Source organism: Mesocricetus auratus, unplaced genomic scaffold (genome assembly GCF_017639785.1).
Source record: "Mesocricetus auratus isolate SY011 unplaced genomic scaffold, BCM_Maur_2.0 Super-Scaffold_100010, whole genome shotgun sequence".
Lineage (NCBI taxonomy): Eukaryota > Metazoa > Chordata > Mammalia > Rodentia > Cricetidae > Mesocricetus > Mesocricetus auratus.
Genome location: NW_024429194.1, coordinates 62,685,046 through 62,695,484, shown reverse-complemented (window position 1 = coordinate 62,695,484; position 10,439 = coordinate 62,685,046). Strand labels below are relative to the sequence as shown.

At 50.5% G+C, this 10,439-nt stretch overlaps 2 long non-coding RNA genes across 2 annotated transcripts; one reads left to right on the top strand and one right to left on the bottom strand.

The window, feature by feature from the left end:
- Nucleotides 1–455: 455 nt before the first annotated feature.
- LOC121142851 lies at nt 456–1,199 on the bottom strand. Its single transcript, XR_005879962.1, has 3 exons — nt 1,002–1,199; nt 621–729; nt 456–513 (listed from the first exon to the last, which is right to left on the bottom strand). It is a non-coding gene; the product is annotated as an uncharacterized LOC121142851 (long non-coding RNA).
- Nucleotides 1,200–1,330: 131 nt separating this feature from the next.
- On the top strand, nt 1,331–6,786 carry LOC121142850. The gene is made up of 2 exons (XR_005879961.1): nt 1,331–1,794; nt 6,223–6,786. It is a non-coding gene; the product is annotated as an uncharacterized LOC121142850 (long non-coding RNA).
- The last annotated feature ends 3,653 nt before the right edge of the window (nt 6,787–10,439 follow it).

The following is a 10,439-nucleotide window of genomic DNA, read 5'->3' as shown; positions in this document are numbered from 1 at the left end:
ATGGAGGAGGGTGGAGTGGAAACGGGCTGTGGAAAAGGGAAATACGTACAAGATGGTGAAACTTAGAAATAAAAACAAAAATGGCTTAGTATACAAAGGAGTAAATATGAGGTCAGGTTTCTTTAACTTAAGCGAATACATGAAAATCAAGGCAAAATAAAAGTGAAAAAAATGTGAAATATTCCACATTGTTCTTCCCACAGGGGTGTTGAACTGACCAAAAGAGAGAGCTTGTTCACAGCCCTCATAGAATTTCCCAAACAATAAGGTCATTTCCAAAACAAAAAGATGGACCAGTACAAAGCTAAATGCCAGTCCACGTAGAGGAAACAAATGAGATTCTAAACAACATAAAAAACTAGTTGGGGGGGGGGGTTGGAGAGATGGCTCAGAGGTTAAGAACACTGATGCTCTTCCAGAGGTCCTGAGTTCAATTCCCAGCAACCACATGGTGACTCACAACTATCTGTGATGAGATCTGGTGTCCTCTTCTGATATGCAAGCAGAAGAACACTGTATACATAATAAACAAATAAATCTTATTTTAAAAAAAAACTAGTAGGGGAAGAGAAAAACAAATAAATTTAAAATGTGGGAAGCAATTATTCATAAATGCTGACCTGGAAGATGGGTAGAGAAGGGAGGTGAACTTGATATCACTGAAGAATTAGTGTACAAAAGATGTAATTCATCCCTAGGGAAAAGTAAACTCTCCCGGAGCGGAGTTTCCTGGAGAAGGGAGGAAAGACTTTGGAAAGAGTGTAGCATTACTATCGTCCCCTACCGCCCCCTCCCGCGCCCGGCCCGCCGCTGACAAGGGAAAATACACAGACCTTAATATCCCTCCTCTCCATATAATTATGCTAAAGAAAAAAGAGGATTGTTTTCCTTTCAATTAAGAGAAAAGCAAAATTGGATTTCAGTTGTCTGGTGGGGCAAGAAGAGAGACTAGTCTGTAGGTGCCTGAGAATGTGGGCGTTGAGGGTAAGAGACCGGCTTACCTGACTGTGCCATCGGTCCGGAGTGGGCGAAGAACCCTGCTCCAGATTGTTTGTTAGGGAAAAGGAGGGCCAGGGGTCCGAATGCCCCCAGACAAACTGGCTGGGCTGAAAAACTGGGGTGCTTGTCTTCCCCCTCCACCAGTCTCCCTCCCATTGGTACCTAGACCTAGAGAGCTTCTGAAAGTTACAAATTGCTTCCATTATTAGCTCATCCCGGGCAGCCTGGTCATTGGCCAGCCTGAGAGCACGTGGTGTCTCGTACCAATAGATCGAATTTCTAGTTGCAATTCTCTGTCTGTCCCTCGGCTCTGGGGAGGGGGGGGGGGGATAGTAGCGCAGGGGCGGGGTGGGGCTAAGGGGACCCTCATCCTCCCTATCGGACAAGTGGGGGTCCTGAGCACTGCCCCAGAAGGGGTCCAGAGAACGTTATGGGCTGAGACACACCCGCGGGGGCAGAAACTGGAGGACACGACGGACATCACTAGCATCCAGGACTCTGTCCCTCCTTTCAACTGCCCCATGTTCGCCACCCCTGCGTTAGCACCCTGTGGGCCCAGGGCCGTCCGGGGTAACAGTCAAGGCGCTCTTGGATGCTCTGCGAATCACCGCCGCTTCGTCCTTACTTTGGGACCGGTCACAGGCTTCCGGCTTCCATCGGCCGCTTTAGATAGGTGCCCTCTCGGGTACCTCAACCCCGCCCCCCGGGGTCAAATGTGTGCCTCTCCTGGAAATCCTCTGCGAAGGAGACAAACTTTTGAGTGGACGAAAATCTAGAGGAGCCTGTCTGGAGCAGGTGAGCCGGGATGGGAGCGCGAAGCTTCAGTCTGGAAATCTGCGGCTCCGGTTCTCTCTCCTCTTCCTCCATCCTGCTTTCTTTGCTGGCGAACTCTGACCTGCCCGCCTTTGGCTCTCCAAGGGATCTGGGTTGTGGGTGGGCAGCCATCAGTCTTGGGCTTGGGGCACCTTTTCCCTCCTGAGTTCGGCCGCTAGGGTAGCAGGTGGCAGGGGTGAAAGGGTAGGGAAGTTTCTGAAACTGGGGAAGAAAGAAGAAATAGGGTCAGAGAGACCAGTGTCTGCAGGGCACTCTTCCCCAAATGCAACTTGCAGGAACTTTGGAAAAAGTTTTTCCCAAGGGCTTGGGGGAACAAGCAGAGTTGGGGGTTGAAGTTGTAGGTGAAGGGAATCTGCCTGTCCTCCAGAAGGTCGATGGTGTCGCTTGCTCCAGGGCCTGGACTAAGTACACCCGAAGAACCAAGTAGTCCCAAACCTGCTCACCCCAATAAGCCCTTAGGGACACTTGGAGGAGAGAGGAGCTGGGGGTGTGGGAAAGTAGCGTTTTCAGCTGTGCTGGGATGCTGGAAGGGTAAAGCCCAGACTTACTGGGGTCTACCACTGATCTTAATTTAGGAGGAGTGCAAGACAGAACACTCCCAGTATCTTTATTACTGTTTCTAATCTAGTTTGACTCAGAAAACTCTCTCTAAAATGGTCTCAAGGGAGTATACAACCCTTCCCATCTCCAGCACAACCCAATACCTTCCCACCTTCTCCAGCGCTCGGGGGAGGGCAAGGAAGGAGCCCCCCAGACTCCCCACCCCTCGCTGCTCTGGGGGCTGATTGCCCCACCTTGAGAGATACCCGAGGGGATGAGATAAGGAAGTTTTCAAAGAGAGATTTTTAAAAGGAATTAAAAGTAGATGTCGGCTTTAGTGAGCAATGTTGGAGCCAGACCAGGGGAGAGGGCGGGGGGCGGGGGGGGGTGCAGGAGTGGACTGCTGTCCTTTTAGTGAGTAGTGGGACCTGCAGGCCGCAGCAGGTGCAGGGCATGGCTGCCTAACTGGTGTCCAAGGTGTACTTGATAGGCTCTGCGCTTGAGGTCAGGCCCCTCTGGGAACCAGAGGCTGGAGGAACCAGGCTGAATGCAAATGTAAAAACTAAAAAAAAAAGCGTTTGGACCGGTTTTTTGAAAGGGCCGTGGGTCCCACTAGGAGCACATGGTGCTTCTGGCTCCGCAGGCCACTAGGCCCCATTTAGCATGGAGCATATGTGGGGGGGGGGAGCTTTGTTTGCAATACTCTAGAGAATTTTCTGCCAAGCACCAGCAGCTGCCCATAGTCCGGGAACTGGGTTCTCCCAGATGACCCGGTTAGGACAGCCATACTGCCTAGAATAAGTTTGTCACGGGTCGCCAAATCTGGACCTTTGATAGGAACCCTAAAGAGGCAGGCACCAAATCAGTGGTACTCAAATAGAAACGCAATGTGTTGGCTCATGCCTGTAATCCCAGCACTCTGGGAAAAAACAAAAACAAAAACCCAAAGCTTTTCAGAGAGAAGCACAGGGTCATAGGCTTCTCCCTCCCCCTTCAATTAATCTGCTTCTTTTTGCTTCTGCCCCCTCACCCCCCCCCCCATCTGTGGGCTTGCTACCCTTTTCTTTTTGCATTTCTCCCATCCTCTTTCTTCTTAGGATTGATGGAGTGACAACAGTTTGGGACAGCTTTCCTAAGCCCGTAGTGGGGACCAGTGGACCCCACCCACCCTGACATGTTAAGTAAAGGGACCCCCAGGAATAGGGTCCCAAACCCAGGGGAGTTCAGAAAGAACAGCGTGAGGGGAGGCAGGGTGGACGCCCGCCAGACCTTCCTCTGGGGAAAGGCCGGCCCATTTATGCCATCTGCACACTGCAGAGAGAAGACTTAGAAACAAAGGAAGATAGCAAGAAGTGCCAGGAAAACAAAGAGGAGAGACTGGGAGAGGGCGGGCAAGATGTGCCTGCAAGCTTGTAAAAGCCCCAGTGCCCAGCCAGAGGGAGGGACTCTGGAGTTCAGCAAGGAGGGAAGCGCACAGGAAAGAAACAGATAGGGGGCAGACTGGAGAGGCTCTGGTTCATTTGGGTTTTGCTTTGTTTTGTTTTGAAATAAGGGGTAAAACAGAAAAGAGAGAGGGTAAGAAGAGAGAATGCATCCCCAATCTCAATGGCCTGCAGGACTGCCTTATCCAGCCCAGGTGATGTGGCTACTCATGTGGGGTGTGGGCCAAAGCCAGCCCGAGGACCGCTGATATTTACGTTGACCCTGCCACTCTGCTCTGGGCTCTGGATGCTTAATCTCTGTGACTTGTAGTTTGACCATCTGTAAAACGAGCCGTTTATCCTTTAGGCTTGCTCAGCAATCTTGGCTTCCTAAATACGTACAGGGGAAAAGGGAGGAGATGAGGCCTGTTCCACCAGGTGGGAGAGGGGAATCTTGGTTTTCTTCCTTGGTAAGAAGAAAAACCTTGATTTTTTTTTTTTTTGGTGTTTCTCTAAGACAAGGTTTTACTCTAAAGCCTAGGCTGGTCTTGTACTTCCTATGTAACTCAGGATGGTCTTGAACTCACAGTAGTCCTCCTGCCTCAGCCTTTTGAATGCTGAGATTACAGGCATAAGCCACCGCATACTGCTTGAAGAAAAAAATCACGTCTTTAACAAAAGGAATGCCTTGGCGACCTCCCTCTCCATCATTTACCCCCCAAAACTATAGGATTAAGGGTTTCCCTCATGTTAGGACAGGTGGTTTGTAAACCCTGGAAGAATCAGAGAAGGAATTCTGTGTGAGGGAGAGAATAAGGGACAGTCTCTGTGACAAAGAAGTTTCAAGTGCATAGGGTAATTTACAGAACCTACAAGGGATGTGTTGTCAGAGTAACACTAGATTCTGCCTGTAGAGAGAACCACTTGATATATTTGAGTACATGTTGCCTACTGGGCCTGTACTACATCTCCTATGTTCTGTCCATGGGTGCATGGTAGAAACTATCTAGTTAGATTCAAGTTTTTGTTTTGATACTGAGAACCAAACCCAGTAACTCATGTATGCGAGGCAAGTGCTGCCCCACTGAGCTATATTCCCTTGCCCATGCCATGACTCAGGCTTCTTTGTGGTGTATAATATGCAGATATGTGCATGATTCAGGTTTGTTTGTGTATTTGTGTGTGTGTGTGTGTGTGTGTGTGTGTGTGTGTGTGTGTGTGAGTAGAACACTTACCTAGTATTTGTGAGGTCCTGGGAATTAAATAAATCCCTTGGTTTCCCCAAAGTGTGACAGGATTAGGTCGTTGGGTCCGATCTTCCAAGAGCAATGTAATCCTTGAGCATGCGCTGGGATCCCCCATCCAACAGCTAGAGAGGCATGCTAGGCGCTGTTCAGTGAAACCTTCACAGCACCCTCATCAAGGAGGCCTCTGTCCAGCACTTCCTAGCACAGCTCCCCCTCCCTCACCTCTCCTCTCCCTCTCTCTCCCCACTTTTGTTTCTTCCTGGTGCTCTTTCCTCTTTTGTCTGGCCAAGCCTGGACTCTTGCTCTTTGTATCCCAGCAGCCTCTGCTCTGAGACCCCGAGGCTGGCTGACACACACTCTGCCTCTGGAGTTCATAATGAAGATGTAAATACAGGGATTCAAAGAGGCCCTAAATGAGAAGCTGAGCTTTGCTAACCAGAGGCAAGGTACCCATTTGCTTTCTGTGTCAGGTGTGACTTTGACCTTTGCATCGCCTGACTCATTGTAGACAATTCTTCATTTCCATTTCCACCCCATCCCTGTTCCTGCAACAGAGATGCTGGTGTCCTCTCTGGGGTGGAGGTCAGTGACACATATTAGAACCTCAAAATGTCTAAAATGGAAAGCATGTTTCCCTGTTCTTGGTACATTTATGGGTGTTATTTCCCCTGAGTGAAGAGACTGGCAGATTCTAGGCCGCTGAAACCAGAGCACGGGTTGCCCTCATTATCTAGCACCCCCATCCTGGCCAGAATCCACATCTGCCAAGAAAGAAAGATGGCCCAATCCAGGTGACTGTGGACTATCTACCCATACCCATTTCTTTTTTGTTTGTTTGTTTTTGTTTTTCGAGACAGGGTTTCTCTGTATTGTTTTGGAGCCTGTCCTGGAACTCAGGTAGACCAGGCTGACCTCAAACTCACAGAGATCCACCTGCCTCTGCCTCCCAAGTGCTGGAATTAAAGGCGTGCACCATCAGCGCCCAGCCCATACCCATTATTTTATTCTTCCTGGCCCTGCAAAGATGGAGAGAACTCAATGAGCTTCAAAGGAGCCAGGGTCTCGGCGTGGGGAGCGGACGTGAGGAGCGGACGTGGGGAGCAGAGCCCGGTGGCAGCAATCACTTCCTCTGAGCATCTTGTGTTCTCAGTTTTGTATAGTTTGTCTTTGCCCCTCCCCAGGTTTGGAGACAGGAAAGTGAATGTTTAACCCCACACTCCACTCATCTTTCCCTGCTCTCCTGTCAACCTCAAAGCTGCCGGGAGGAAGGAACTGCGGCTTCCAGCCCTGCCAATAATCAAAGAAAATTCAAATTCTATCCTGAGAAGAAGGGCAGCTGCCTCCTTCCCTATCCTGCCTGCACACATTGATCTGTTGTGAGGGCACCTGGGGGGTCAGAAAAGAGACCAGACTGTTTTAATTGGTCTAAAATTAGCATTTCCTATCACACCAACGGCCAGAAACAAGAGGTCTTTGCCCAGACGCGTACCTGTCCTCAGGCCCCTCAGGCCAGCAACGGTGTCCACATTTGTTGGGGTGGGGAGTAGAAGGGGACATGGGCAATTCCACCCATTTTGCATCCAGTGTCCATAGCCGTTCACTCTCCTTAATGTTTTCTTTCTGCACTCGTCATGGGCAAAACATCGCTTCTACCTCGGCAAGTCACATTTATCGGAAGATTTTCGCCTCCCGAGACCTCAGTGTGCTGTGGACAGATACACAAATAAACAGATGGGAAAAGAAAACTTGGCTCCGTTCAGCTGATTTTCATCGCAGCCTTGCCTGCGTCAGGTCTCAGGACCCCGCTGTTGCCCCAGTCAGATGAAAAGCCGGGCAGCCCTTTCCACACTGGGGAAATACACTGGACTTGGTGCTTTCGTCCCCTGAAAGGAAGGGTGTGGGATGCACGGAGAGGGGTTCTGGGTACCTCCACCTTTGTAGTGTGAACTGTTCTGTCCCAGTGTGGGTACCTGGGAGTGGAGGTGATGTGGTTTCTCCAGGCTGCTGAACAGGCCTGTAAGTTTATCTCGGTGTAATCACATCCCTGAAGGCAGCAGCAAGAGTGTGCATGTCCAAGTGGGTTGCAGGGATGGACAAATGTACCCCGTCCAGTCTTAGGTACCCCAGGCCCAGAGGCCTGTGCAAGTACAACTGCCCGTGTGGAGGGGACGTGGGTGTATGGGGGCCTGAGCGTATTTCTGCTTATGTGACCCTCTATGTGCCAGTGTGTGCACCGCTGAATTATTACAAAATTACACTGACCCTTACAGAAAATCCATATCAGCCTCAGCCCTTCTTCCCCAACCTCTCGACCTCAGGGGTGCCTGAGGAAAGAGCTGACCCGGTCGCAGCCGCCCCTAGTCAATGAGTCTTTCTCCATTAGCATAAAACATGAATCTGCTGGCAGCTTGACAAATTATAACTAGCAGCCAGAGTTTTGCCAACTGGCTGGCTTGGGCGCTGTCTATTTATCATTGAAAATGGTAAATCATAAGAATCCAGATGACTTAATTATTCAAATCCACCCAGGACCCAGAGAAGCTGCAGTCCTGTCAATCTCAGCCCTGGGCTCAGGGAGGCTGGCAGAGGCCACAATGCTGGCTTGAAACCAGGAGAGGGAGAAGCAGGTCCGGCCATCACCTTTTGTGCCGCCAGTGGGAAGGGCTGTCTTTTGCACCTCCTCTCCTCCTTGCCTCCCTACCCACCTCTCCCGAAGAGGCTACGGGGGGGGGGCTCCCGGGGGCTCTCTCTCCCTGGGACCTCTGCTGCTAGCCAGCCCTTCTCAGCCCCCACAGCGCCTCTCCCATCCCTTGCATGAATCTGGCCGTCTTTAGCAGGCTCCAGCCTTCATTTCAATTTCTTCTTTTCTTTTTGCCACTCTCTTCCTCTTCCGTCACCTTCCAGATGGACACATACACCCTACATCCACTCACAGCCTTCCCCCTCTCCTAGCCCTTTGTTCCCATGCCTTGGGATCCCCGGGTCCTCACACAGGGGCCATGCACCACATTAGTCGTCTGTTCCTTCCAAATCTGCTTTTCTTTAGCTCAGGGCTACAAGATAGCCCAATGTCACATAACGCTCTTGTCTATACAGCTTAGGGGATGGTAGGCAGGCCATCAGCTGTGTCTGTCTCTTTCTTAAAGCAGGACTGTGCTCCAAGAAGGCCATTTACTGTCTGCACCAAAGCACCCGAAGCCCAGCAGAGGGACTGTTTGCTGAGCTTTTACAGGAGACAAAGTGCATTGTAAAACCAACACTCTTGAGACTGGCTGTGTTTATGTGGACTCTGGTAGGAGAACATTTCTTCTAGCCCTGCACTCCAAGGAAACTGTGTTCTCCAGTCCCCTAGAAAGACTCAAAGCGGGGAATGACTGTGCTCACCAGAGTTTCCCTCACACCGAAGAGTCACCCCAGGATCTCTTTGAACAGTACCCTGGACCATTGAGGGGTGGGGACTTTACCCTCTGCTGTCTACAGATGCTTCTGGGTCTGGCCCAATGTGATTATGACCCTGCCATATTATATGTTTGCATGGGTGCCACATACCTCTGTGGGAATGCTGCCAGGTCCCACCTCGCAGTGAACATGCCTTCATACATGCGTGTTTGCACATGTGCGGGCACACACTGTCAGGAAAGAGCCTGTGCTTTAACAACAAATGACAATGTCCCCACCAACAGGACACCCGAGGGAACAGTCATTTCACTCCATTCTATTTTAAGACCACGTTGCTCTCAATAAAACACTGGACTTGAATCTTCCTAAAACTCAAACAGAGCTGCATCTGCTGCTAAAAGTAAGTCCTTCCTAGAGTCTAGCCTTCTCTTCCTTTCAGGATGAAGTAGAGGGGTCAGGGATCTTGGGAGGGGATCCCCGTATAGCAGACAGGGCACGACAACACAAACCCCTTTCTCTTTTCTCCTTCCCACCTGTCCCCGGTCATGCTGACATTTGACAAGGGCTGTGGTGAGAGGTGAAGCTAGGTAGAGAGGATCAAGCCTCAAAGGCGGGCAAGCACTGCAAGGCAGATCGATAGGAAAGACAGACTGCAGACGGCTTCTGTCACTCTTTTCCCTGCTGGGTCAGCACTCAGGCCTTAGCTCCTGAGAGCAGGTGGGAGACAGAGCCAAGCCCTGGCCTCTCTCTGCCCTTCTAACTCAAACAGGTCCATAATCCCTGGGTGGAGGGTAAACAGCTTCAAACTCAGGAGGATTTACCATAGAAAGGCCCCTAACGGGCTTGGAGGCACGTTCCTCGCCCTGTGTTACTCATTAGCCCAGAGAAGCTGGTGGATGTGGAGGACTCCTTTGTGCAGGTGTCCCCTGTGACTCTGCTAACTTGGTACAGAGTGTCACCCCCGTGGAGGTGGCAGAGGAATTCCTCTGCTCTCTGCTTCCTGAACCAGGGCAGGAGTGGGGTGCTTCTCACCTCTGCTCTTCACAGCTGGGATGCAGGTGAGCAACTCGGGGGAGTGGGACCAGCTCTGGAAATCAAAAGACTCAATAAAAAAATTAATCGTGTAATTAAAATCCACAAGGAATCCCCTTGCAGAGTTTCAGGAACCATCAGGCCTCTAAAGGCTGGGGAAGTAGGTCTCTTCACCCAGTGAATTCTGGGATTGCAGCTCAGACTGCCTACAAAGTTTCATTGAACTTTCTGCATGGTGGGGCCTCCTGGAGGTCACCTTCTCCTGACCTCAGCCTGGTCACCCATCTAATTCACGTGAGCCTCAAACCCTAGATAGGCTCACCCCACTGCCCAAAGCAGTCAAGAGTTCCTACTTGCTTTGGTCTCCCTGATCTGCATTCTTCCTGGACTTTCTTTGAGACAGGGAAGTTCTAGAAGTTTCCACACCTATTCATTCAGGTTTGTTATGACTCCTCCGCCCCCTCTTTTTGTTTTGTTGCTCACCAGAGCCTTCCTATGAGGCCCAGGCTGGCCTCAAGCTATGGAGCCGTCCGGCCTCATCCTCCCAAAAGTTAAATTTATAGGTATGCACCACGTAGCTAGCTCCTGTCCACCTTTTGTGTGTGGGTGGGGGGGGGGATGTTTCTCTGTGTAGAAGCTCTGGCTGTCCTGGAACTAGCTGGAACTACAGGGAACTCACAGAGATCCTCCTGCCCCTGCCTCCCGAGTGCTGGGATTAAAGGTGCATGTTACCACCCAGTTTCCTGTCCACTTTTGGAAAACATGCATTTTATGTAATTTGAGAATTGGCAGATTCCCTCTTTTAAACCTTAGGGCTGATTTTTGCATGTAAATTGTATTAGACAAATAAGGAATTGATCTGGAGCTGAGGAAGTAACTCAACTCAAGGACATAGCGCTTGGCCAGCATGTGCAAAGTTCTGGGTTTGAGCTCCAGCACCATAAACAATTTTGTTGTTGTTATTTTT